The following is a 12,916-nucleotide window of genomic DNA, read 5'->3' as shown; positions in this document are numbered from 1 at the left end:
CAAAAAGAGGACGTGTAAACTTCGGAGGGAGATGAGACGACACACGATGATACATCAAGGCAACTGGGCGCGCCCAACGGGTAGGCGCGACCTGATGCCTCGTGGGCCCCTCATGGATCCTTCTAACCTACTTCCACATCCATAAATTCTCTAAAATCATGAAACCAATAGGGAGCCATCCAAAACACCTTTTCTCCCGCCGCAAGTTTCTGTTACGACGGGAGTCCATGTGGAGACCTTTTCTGGTGCCTTGCCTGAGGGGGAATGGATCACGGAGGCCATCTATATTGTTAGAGCATATATCTCCATATGTGGTTTTGGTAATTGATGACAATTCCTATGGACTAATGGTTGCCTTAAATTACATTTATAGGATTTGTCCATAGGCACTTCTTGAAGTCCATCTGTTGGGTTCAAGGAGTTTATATGATGACCGAGATGGTATTCAAGGTATTATCCAAAGAATGGTCATGGAGACACATGGTTGATCGAGATCTCAGACAAAGAGTAAATCAAGATGATCAACACACAAAGCGTACAAGATGTACCGAGAGGGATCAAGTGATCCCATGGTATGGCGTGTTTCCATGGGCTTGCGTCAAAGGGAAGATCTCATACAGCCCATGAGCAAATCAAGATGATCAACACACAAAGCGTACAAGATGTACCAAGAGGGATCAAGTGATCCCATGGTATGGTAAGCATTGTCCATTACGTATTTGTGTACTAACCCATGGTCTTCGTGAGAGTTCTATGTGGGGGTTAGGTGTGTTTCCATGGGCTTGCGTTAAAGGGAAGATCTCATACAACCCATGAAGTATGACGTCAAGTTGTGATCGTCATCAAGATTGCGATGTACAAGTTCAAGTGGATCAGCACGAAGATATCATTCTTGAAGCTTGCCGTCCATTGTGGTGGCAATGGACTTGTGAAGATATGCTGAAGAGTGGCTCACCCATAGTGAGTATGGGGAGCAATCAACTAGTCTTCATCAAGCCAACACAATCAAAAAAGGTGGTCCATCTGGAGGAAGCCAAGATCATTATCATCTAGCTCAAGAGGACGAGGTGCAAGGTATAGGTTTGCCCTTGATAGGTTTTCTGTTTAGGATAGATTGCTGTACTATCAAGGGGGCTCTCAAGTGAGTAGCTTCATCGTATCATCCGTTGAGAGCTCAAACCATTTGCATCCTTGCATCATACTTCTTGGTTCTTTTTTGGTGTTTCTCTTTGTGAGTTTTAGAGCTTATGGTCATCTTCGTGACAAGCTCGAGTTCATCGAAAACGGAGTCCATATGCATCTACTATGATGTTTTCGATGTTGGAGTTTTTGCCGGTTCTTCATTCATAGAGGACTCACATCTCTATATCTTTGGCATTTTCATAACCGCATGGTCTTAGGTTAGCCCTTGTCGTTATGAATCCAACAAGCTTGGGTTTGCTCGATTCGGAGATCGTATGCGAAAGTTATGGCTGTTTCAGTGGCGAGCGGTAGTACCGCTAGACCTAGCGGTAGTACCACTAGAGTTGGCGGTAGTACCGCTGGCTGGCGGTAGTACCGCCCCTGGTCAGCGGTAGTACCGCTCCAGGAGCTTAGTACCGCCTGCCTAGCGGTTGTTCGTGGACGGACCTTTTTGCGAAGACTTTCTTGGCGGTGGTAGTGCCGTTGCACTACCAGGGGCCCAGCGGTAGTACCACTGGGGCCATCGGTAGTACCGCTGCAGCCAGCGGTAGTACCGCTGCAGCCAGCGGTAGTACCGCTAGCTGGCGGTAGTACCGCTGGAGTACCAGCGGTAGTACCGCTGGAGTGCCAACGGTAGTACCGCTGCAGCCAGCGGTAGTACCGCTGGAGCTCGGGCAGAAAGTGGGGGTAACGGTCTGATTCCTTCCCCCACTATATAAAGGGGGTCTTCTTCCCCCTTGGTCTGATCTATCCGTTGAGCTCTTGTTCTACCTCCATTGTTGACATTCTTAGAGCTTGCTTACTCTCAATCCCTCCAATGATTCTTGCTTGTTCTTGAGGGAAAAGAGAGAGGAGATCTAGATCCACATCTCCACCAATCACTTTCTCCTCTATGTGAGGGGAACCCCTTGGATCTTGATCTTGGAATTCTTTGTGAGCTCCTTGTTCTTCCTCTCATATTTCTCCATAGCTTTCGTTGTTGTGGAGGGATTTGAGTGTGAGGGACTTGACCACTTCGTGTGTTCTTGCCATTGCATTAGTTGCATCGGTTTGAGTTCTCCACGGTGATACGTGGAAGTGAAGTTTGAGAAGCTTGTTACCTTTGGTACTTAGTACCCTAGATATTGTTCTTCGTGGATGCTTTGGCGTCCTAGAAGCTTGGTGGTGTCTCGGAGCTCAATCATTGTGGTGTGAAGCTCCGGGAAGCGTCGGGGTCTCCAATTAGGTTGTGGAGATTGCCCCGAGCAATTTGTACGGGTACCGGTAACCGCCCCCAAGGGTTGCCACGTGTACAGGTTCGGTGACCGCCCCCAAGGGTTGCCATTTGTACAGGTTCGGTGACCGCCTTCAAGGGTCCCTTAGTGGAATCACGGCATCTTGCATTGTGCGAGGGCGTGAGGAGATTACGGTGGCCTTAGTGGCATCTTGGGGAGCATTGTGCCTCCACACCGCTCTAACGGAGATTAGCATCCGCAAGGGTGTGAACTTCGGGATACATCATCGTCTCCCCGTGCCTCGGTTATCTCTTACCCGAACCCTTTACTTATGCACTTTACTTTGTGATAGACATATTGTTTATTGTAATATATCTTTCTATCACTTAGTTGTTTATCTTGCTTAGCATAAGTTGTTTGTGCACATAGGTGAGCCTAGTTGTTTGTAGGTTTTGTGCTTGACATATTAAACGTTAGTTTTATTCCGCATTTGTTCAAGCCTAAACCTTAACTATTTTAAAGCGCCTATTCACCCCCCCCTCTAGGCGACATCCACGTCCTTTTCATACATGAACCTTGTTGCCTGCATCATGATGTGTGAGTAGTCCACCATAGACCTACGGGTCTATAGCTGATACCTAGATGGCTTCTTCTTTCTCTTTGATCTTCAATACAAAGTTCACCAAGATTCTCGCAGTGATCTATCCCATGTAATCCTCTTTTGCGATGTGTTTGTTGGAATCTAATGAATTGTGGTTTACAATCAAATTACTCGTTTATATTAATTGAGTATTCTTGTGAATTCTTTTATGCATGATTTTCATAGCTTTGTATTTCTCTGTGATCGATTAGTTTGGTTTGGTAAACTAGATTGATTTATCTTCACTGGAAGTGATGCGTTTTAATGGGTTCAATCTTGCGGTGCTCAATCCTAGTGATAGAAAGGGACATGATACATCTCCAATGTATCTATAATTTTAGATTGTTCCATGATGATCTATTATCATTCTATAATACTTTTGGGGTATTTATTTACTAGTTTATATTATTTTTGAGCACTAACCAATTGACCCAGTGCCTAGTGCGAGTTGCTGTTTTCTGCATGTTTTTCACTTTTCAGGTTTTCCATACCAAACGAAGTCCAATTGACCTGAAACTTTTTTGTGTTTTTTTCTAGATCAAAAAAAGAGCAACAAGCATCGAAGAAATGTTGGGGGACACATGAGGGACCCACAAGCCAACCCGGCGCGACCTAGGAGGGGGCGCCCTATTGGCTTGTAGGACCCTAGAGACCCTCTCGTCTCTGTTCTCTAGCTTTGAAATTCTCATATACTCTAGAAAGCCCAAAAGGAGCCCCGAAACACTTTTTACGCCGCCGTAAGTCTCTATTCCGACACGAGGCCATCTAGAGCTTCGTTCTAGTACCCTATCGGAGTGGGATCGATCATGGAGGGCCTCTTCATCAACCTTGCTGCCCTCACGATGATGTGTGGGTAGTTCACCACAGACCAACGGGTCTATAGCCAGTACCTAGATGGCAATCTCTCTCTCTTGATCTTCAATACAATGATCATCACATCTTTGCTTTGATCCACGTGATGTAATTACTTTTGTGCGATGCATTTGTTGTGATCCGATGAATTGCAGGTTTATGTTCAGATTATTCATGATAAATATTTGAGTTTTCTCTGAATACTTATATGATTCTTATGTGCATGATAATGATAGCTTCGTAATTTGCTCCGATCTATTGAAATAGTTTGCCCAACTAGATTTATATTTGTTCGATGAGAGAGGTGCGTTTCGAGTAGGTTAAACCTAGCGAATTTCTATATCCCAGTGATAGAAGGGGACAAGATGCATCTTTGTGTAGCTGCTACTAAATATAAAATGATGGGGTTTATTCATATTGCTTGAGTTTAGTTTGTCTACATCATGGCATTGTTCTCCATGCATTACTCTGTTTCACTTAATACTCAAGATACATGCTGGATAGCGGTCGAGAGTGGAGTAATAGTAATAGGTGCATGCAGGAGTCGGCCTATTCATTTATGGGTGTAATGCCTATATACGCATGATCATTGCCGTGAATATCACATAACTATCCGCCCTTTTAATTGCCCAATAATAATTTCTTTACCCATAGTATGCTATTTTTCTTGGGAGACACCATTAGGGAAAACTATGGCCTCTCGGTCTATTCACAACATATTTACAAAACTTTCAATACCTTGTTGCCATTTACTTGTTTTTATTTTATCTTGCTATCTACAATTATGTACACACCCCACTCACTTGCAAATAACAAGTATAAGGGGATTGACAGCTCTCTTGCATGTGCTGGGTGCAAGTTGTTTGTCCTTTTGTGCGCAGCCACACAAGACGGTGGTGGTTGATATTCCTATTGGTTCAATAAACCTTGGTTTCATAACTGTGGGAAATACTTACCCACATTATGCTGCGATAACCCATCCCTCTTCACGGAAAACCTAATGCAGATCACAAGTATCACGAAGGATTTCTGGCACAGTTGCCGGGGAATATCATCACCAACTACCATGTAACTCCACACAAATTTTCGTTCACTTGTTCTCCTTTTTATTTTATGGTATATTTAGTTTGTTTCCTAAATATAGGATAATACAAAAATATATACCTTTGCTTGCTTAGCTTGTCACTAGATTGCATCATCGCTCTCTAGTTTGCTTGAAAGTTGCTCCATGTCTGAAATTGAGAAAGTTATTGTTGAAAGCTCTAGTGAAGATATCACTAGTGACTTGGATGAAGCGAGACTAAAATTTAATTTTTTTCCACTCATGATCCTCCTATGGATCAAGTCCCTACTACTAAGACTCACACAACTCTAAATTCTAAAATTTATCATGTGGGTAGTGGGAACATTATTGGAAAGCATGTCATCGAAGAATTCTTTGAGGATCCGTTATCTTCCGCTCTCGTTAAAAAATCTATACTCGATGAAACAAATTGTTATGTGGTTGCTATGACCATGCTTATATTGAAAATGGAAAGAAAATTTGTGCATCTCCATCCTATGCTTCAAAAGATATTCTTGGGACTCCCTAGCTTGCATGATCCCGAGATTAAGGAATTTTCCATCACCATCCTTATGCATGAATTTGATTATATTTTGCATGAAGCAAAGGAGTTTTTTATATTTTATGGTAAAACCTCAATGTCCTCCCATAGAAGCTATCCTCCATAATAAAGATGCTATGCATAGGTTGGAATCTAATGATTGTCACAGATTTGATATGAATATGAGGAGGAATGTGCTTCCCGAAGAATTTACACAATATTTGTTTCTCGAGACTTGTGGTAAATTTGAATGTTTTTTTAAAGGAACTAATGAAGGGTTTAGGAAGATTGGCAAGAAAACACTATTAGGGAACCTATTAGTGATGAAATCGAGTACTTGAGTGATTCAACTAGGTTGGACAAGGGTGATTATTAAGTAATATTTGGAGGAACTAATTTTTGAAGACATGAAGGGGTCCAAAACTTGAAACTATGCAATATGTCTACTTAGGGGCGTAAAACAATAACACTTGTTGGGAGGAAACCCAATAGTTATCCTTATTTTTGTCTTTTACTTTCTGTTTGTTTGTGATAACATGATTATTGCCTCTATAATTATTGTGTTTATATGTTTTAATTAGTGTTTGTGCCAAGTAAAACCTTTGGGATGATTCGTATGATGAGTAGAATTGAAACAGTGCAAAAACAGAAACTTTGACGTCTAGTGCATAATTTCTCTGATTTTACTGGAACGCCTTTTTAATATGAAATTTTTACAAAGTATTTCTATGCAAATTCCTCAGGTTTTCCTAATGTTTCCGAAATTTTGGAGTTACAGAAGTATAGGTTCATTACAGATTAGTACATATTGTTCTGTTTCGGTCAGATTCTGTTTTTGCTTGCATAGTTTGCTTGTTTTGATGATGCTATGGATAATATTGGTGGGTATAATGCATATATAATTTAGAATACAATACCTTATGCTAAAATAAAATAAGAATCAACTTATAACAGCAGCTAAAAGTATATGATATGTTGCTTATACTAATGGATCTCACAAAGTTTTATTGAGTTTTATGTGATTGAAGTTTTCAAGTTTTGGGCATTATCCCGATGGATTAAGGAATGAGGAGAAGCAAAAGCCTAATATTGGGGATTGCCAAGGCACCCCAAGGCAATATTATAGGAATACTCAAGCATCTAAGCTTCGGGATGCCCTAGAAGGCGTCCCCTCTATTCGTTTCAATCCATCGATATGTCACTTGGAGCTACATTTTTATTCATCACATGATATGAGTTTTACCTGGAGCGTCCTTTGATTTTGGTTTCTCCACTATCATTGTTTTCTGGAAACACTTATTTGAGAGAGATACCACATCATCACAATTTGTTAGAATACTCTGTGTGCTTCACTTATATCTTTTGAGTTTAGTAGTTGCTCTAGTACTTCACTTGTATCTTTTTGAGCATGGTGGCGTGTAGATTTTTTAGAAATATTATGCTCTCGTTCTTCACTTATATTTGTTTGAGAGTTAGATAAATAGTGGCAGTAATTTTCCGTGGGCCATAAGACTAGATAAAAAAATAATGGGTGTTCAATGAGTGATAATTAAAACCATCATATAGCACATATAGAGAAATTATGGGTTAATGACATTGATCTGGTGATATGAAAAAGGTGTGAGTGCATTATTATTAATTTAGAGAGGTGTCAATGTCAAGACATTTTAAACTTCTTGTTCATCCAAAAATTAGAAGGGCATGGTGATGATGTGTGAGCATTTCTATTCCTCGCTGAAATCTTAGTGTTGTTCTGAGTCGGAGTCACGCGATGGTTAATTCCTACCAACCCTCTCTCTCTCGGGGCATGTGAGTACTACTTTGATTTGTGATAAAACTAATAAAACTTTGCAATAAGTACACGAGTTCTTCATGACTAATGTGACACCATGGACATACGCAATCTCACCTCCTCATATTTGCTAGCCTCTTCAGTACCCTGCATCCCCCGTTCTCGCCTTGAGGATTGCTCCAACTTTCGTCGGTGCATCCAAACCCCATGACATGACACGCTTTTTTGCACATAAGAATTTTTACATCCATTTTATATAGTGTAATAATGTGATGGTTAGCATAAGCAAGCAATATACGAATAGCTTCAAGTCTAGCAACAGGTGCAAAAGTTTCATCAAAGTCAATTCCTTCAACCTTTGTGTAGCCTTGGGCTACAAGTCTTGCCTTGTTCCTCACAACGTAACCATCCTCATCTTTCTTGTTTTGGTAGATCCACTTGGTGTCTATGATATTGTGCTTGCGAGGATCAGGTCTTTTGACGAGTTCCCGTACATCATTTAGCTTGAACTGAAGAAGTTCATCTTGCATGGCTTGAACCCACTCAGGTTCCATGAAGGCTTCAACAACTTTTGTGGGTTCTGTGATAGACACAAAGGATAAATGCCCACAAAAGTTAACTAAATGTGAGGCTTTTGAGCGAGTGAGAGGACCTGGCGCATTGATGTCATCGAGGATTTTGTCAAATTTCACTTCATTTGCAATCCTCAGATGTGTTGGTTGAAGACTTTGGTTGGGCTGAGGAATTTGATCTGGAGCATTTTCCTCAGGTGCACCCGCTTGAATTTCAGCATTGTTGGAGACGACTTCTTCAACAAGAGGTTGTTCCTTAGTAGGAATGATATCTTCAGTAGCCTTGTGCTTAATAGCTTCCTGAGGAGTCAATTTATCTCGCACACGAGGCAGTTGCTCTATTTGTGAGCCATTAGTTTCATCGAACAGCACATCTAAAGTTTCAACAACCTTGTTGTGATAGGTGTTGAAGACCTTGTAGGTGTGCGAGTCCTTTCCGTAATCGAGCATAAAACCCTCATGTGATTAGCCTTGTGGGATCCCTCATATTGTTTTCCTTGGGATCATCGCCGCTTGTCTTTGGGGGTGGGATTTTGGAATTGGAAATTGGAATTGGAAGGTTTGACAGCGCGGCAAATAAGTAAATCTCTTCGACATAGCTGAAGAGAAATCGAGATTAGGTGCAAATTTTGAGCTATGGCGAGGATCTCTAATCCAGCATCTTGCATCGAAAACTTTGAAATAACTTACATTGGATTTCTTGTCAATGAGGAGTTCGTACGAACTTTTCTGGAGGAATTTGTGAAGATATACTATGATGATGATGTGGCAAGCAATTCGATTGCCTCAGGCCAAAAGCGACGAGGAGTCTGATATTCTTCAAGCATGGTCCACGCCATTTCAACCAAAGTCCTGTTCTTGCGCTCAACGACGCCATTCTGTTGAGGAGTATAAGGAGAAGACAATTCATGAGTAATACCAAGTTCATCAAGATAATCATCAAGGCCAGTATTCTTGAATTTTGTCCCATTGTCACTCCTGATGTGTTTGATCTTGACGCCGAAGTTCGTCGAGGCCCTTGAGGAAAATCGTTTGAAGACTTCTTGCACTTCAGTTTTATATAGAATGATATGCACCCATGTTTTATACAGAATGCGCCCATGTATATCGAGAATAATCATCAACGATGACAAATCCATATAGAGATGTTGCATTGGTTAGAGTAGCATAATGAGTAGGTCTAAAGAGATCCATATGAAGCAATTCAAACGGACAAGTAGTAGTCATGATAGTCTTCGAGGGGTGTTTGGATCTGGTCATCTTTCTAGACTCACAAGCACCGCGGAGATGGTCCTTGAGGAATTTGACGGTTTCGATGACAATGACATGCTTCTTCTTCGCCAGTGTGTGCAAATTTCTCATGCCTGGATGACCAAGTTGTCGATGCCATAGCCAGCCTTCTGGAGTTTTTGCTAGTAGACACGTGGCTGGTTGAGGACCTATAGAGAAGTCAACAATATACAAGTCTCCTCTACTAAAGCCTTCGAAGACTTTGGATTTATCATATTCCATGATGACTACACATCTATATTTTCCAAAGATGACAATCATATCAAGATCACAAAGCATTGAGTCTGACATGAGGTTAAACCCAAGGGATTTGACAAGCATGACTTTGTCCTTGTGACGATCCTTAGAGATGGCCACTTTTTCAAGTCCCAATACCTTGCTTTTACTTTTGTCAGCGTAGGTGATATGCTTCAGTGGTGATGGACTCAGTGGGATATTCATCAATAAGCTTTTATCACCACTCATGTGATTTGTACATCCACTTTGAAGAACCCACTCTGTGTTCTTGGGTTGATCATCGTAGAGATGAAATAGTACTGCTTACCATCTCATATGCTTGAGATTTGAAGAATATGATATCAATTTCATGAGACTTGAATCTCATCACAAAAAGTAAATATGAGGAAATAATGAGGAAGAGTGAAATGATAGATCATTTCATCATGTTTTAGCTTGCATCCTATCAAGAAATTTCCTCAGGTCTCCAGCAAATTCTTCAGATGATGACTTTCATCTGGAGACCTGACGTGCAGAACTGATTAGTTCGATATCTTCACCACCCACATCTGAAGGGGTGGCAAAGAGTTAATCATCCTACGAGCACCATATGAGAATGGAGGCATTAAAGATAATGCACTTCTTTTCACACTATGGGGTTAGAGTACTCAAATGAATAGGCACATAAATTCTTTGAGGACTTATGAACATAGTGATTTGAGGAATAGTGCACATATTAATGTCCCTTGTAGTTTCCCTGCATATCAGAAGCATTAGTGCGAGTACGAGCATAATTTTGACCATTTGAGGAATTTGATCCTCGTGAAGACTTTGGTCCACCTGAGGAATTTGATCTGGGGTTCCTGTTCTTCACTAGTGGAGTCCTGAGGACATTCACCTGAATACTTTCCAAGCAGCTTTTGGGAACCTAGATTTTCCTGAGGGGAGGTCCATTCCTGCAGTAGTTCCAACACATCGAGCAAATACTTCACCAGATTGATTTTTGAATAGTTTATAGTTGGAGTGAAATGACTCATGAGAGGAATAAGACATTTCAAATGCAAAGCGTGTTAGAGTGGATGGATCAATGGGTGGTTCTTCAGCAGCAACCCATGAGGTTTTGGGGTACTACTCAGGTTTCCAGTATGACCCATCAACGTTTAGTTTCCTCTCAAAGGCAATGCCCTCTTTCCTTGGGTTCCTGTTTAGAATCTGCTTTTTAAGCACATCGCAAAGGGTTTGATGCCATTTGAGACTTTTGTATATGCGTGTCACATACAATTCCTTTAATCCCGCATTTTCGTCAGTAGCATTTGTGGTTTCCTCAAGTGAAGAATGTGATACCACATGAACAGTTGAAGAATTTGTAGCGATAGAAGCATTTGATGATTCTGGTGAAGAATTAGCAGTTTCACATTCGATGCATTTCAGACATGGTGGAATGAATTCTTCTTGAGCGGTACTGATCTGTTGAGCAAGCAATGAATCATTTTCCATTTGAAGATCATCATAGGACATTTTCAACTTCTCAAGATCAAGCTTCCTTTGAAGAAATTCATAAGAAAGCTTCTCATGATCAGCCAAGAGTGTACCATAACGATCTTGAAGACTATAAAATCTAGATTGAAGACTTTGAACATCTTCAGTAAGGATTTAAGTAAGTATCATTTCATCATTCAACAAATCATCACTTTTGTCTAGCAGTTTCTGAAGCTTTTCAATAGCACTTTGTTGCTTAGTGGCAATGTTGGCAAGTTTATAGTAACTGGATTTTCGATAACCATCAGGTTCACAATCACTAGAATCAGAAGAGGATGTGTGGCTTGGTACCTTTGAACCTTTTGCCATGAATCAATAGGTGGGAGCGAAGTCATCATCATATTCATCAGTGTTGTTGGCGTTGTTATTTTCTTCAAGGTTGAAGATGGACGTGCTAACGAATGTGGTAGCAAGTGCAAGACTTGCCACACCAGACTCTGACTCCACTTCAGAACCTTCCTCTTCATCACATTCCTGAGATTCTTCTTCAGAATCCATTTCCTTCCCAATGAGTGCCCGAGCCTTTCTCAAACTGGTCTTCTTGTGAGAGGAGGACTTTGAAGATTTCTTCTTTTTCTTTGAGTCATCAAAACTTTCATCCTTGTATTTTTTCTTTCTTGATTCCTTCACCCAGCGAGAACAGTCAGCAATGTAGTGATCAAATTTCTTACATTTGTGGCACGTTCTTTTCTTGTAGTCTTGATATGAAGATTCTGATTTAATCTTATCTTTTCTTGAAGACTTTGCAAACTGGCCACACTTTGTGAACTTCTGGAATTTCCTCACGAGCATAGCAAGTTCGTGCCCAAGTTCTTCAGGATCACTACAAGCGTGGCGAGTTAACTATTCAAGCTAAGGCAAGCTATATGGACCAAGAATATACTACAAGAAAATAGAGATATATATGGACCAAGCTATTCAAGACCTCGTGCGCTGAAGGCAAAGGTTGTTTCCTCATCTGAGGTTGAAGAATCTGACTGCAATCTTGGTCCATATAGCTTGCCTTAGCTTGAATAGTTAACTTGCCACGCTTGTAGTCATCCTGAAGAACTGGGATAGGAACTTGCTATTCTGGTAAGGAAATTCCAGAAGTTCACAAAGCGTGGTCAGTTCGGTAAATCTTCAAGAAGAGGTATGAGGAAATCAGAATCTTCATCCGAGGATTACAAGAAAAGAACCTGCCACAAATGCAAGAAATCTGGTCACTGCATTGCTCACTGTCCTCGCTGGGTGAAGGAATCTAGGAAGAAGAAATACAAGGATGAAAGTTCTCATGACTCAAAGAAAAAGAAAAAATCTTCAAAGCCCTCATCCTCAAAGTCCTCATCACACAAGAAGAACGGTTTTAGAAAAGCTTGGGCACTCATTGGCAAGGAAATGGATTCTGAAGAAGAATCTAAGGAATGTGATGAAGAGGAAGGCTCTGAAGAGGATTCAAAGTGTGGTGTGGCAAGTCTTGCACTCGCTACCAGATTCATCAGCAAGTCAATCTTCAACCTTGAAGAAAAGGACAACGTCAACTACACTGATGAATATGTTGATGACTTTGCTCCAACCTATTGCTTCATGGCAAAACGTTCAAAGGTATCAAACCATACCCCCTCCTCTGATTCTATTGACTGTGAACCTGATGATTATCAAAAACCCAGTTACTTTAAACTCGCCAACATTGCCAATAAGCAACAAAGTGCCATTGAAAAGCTTCAAAAACTGCTAGACAGAAGCGATGATCTATTGAATGATGAAACAAATCGTACTCAAGTCCTCACTGAAGATGTGAAAAGTCTTCAGTCTAGATTTGATAATCTTCAAGATTGTTATGGCACACTCTTGGCTGATTATGAGAAACTTTCCTATCAATTTCTTCAAAGGAAGCTTGATCTTGAGAAGTTAAGAATGTCTCATGATGGCCCCCTGCACTACTTTCTCGGCATCGAGGTGATCCGTCGAGCCGACGGTTTCTTTCTGCATCAGCAGAAGTACGCCCACGAGCTTCTCGAGCATACCGGTATGCT

This window comes from Hordeum vulgare, chromosome 6H, assembly GCF_904849725.1.
Source record: "Hordeum vulgare subsp. vulgare chromosome 6H, MorexV3_pseudomolecules_assembly, whole genome shotgun sequence".
Taxonomy (NCBI): Eukaryota; Viridiplantae; Streptophyta; class Magnoliopsida; order Poales; family Poaceae; genus Hordeum; species Hordeum vulgare.
This window is presented reverse-complemented; position numbering follows the sequence as displayed.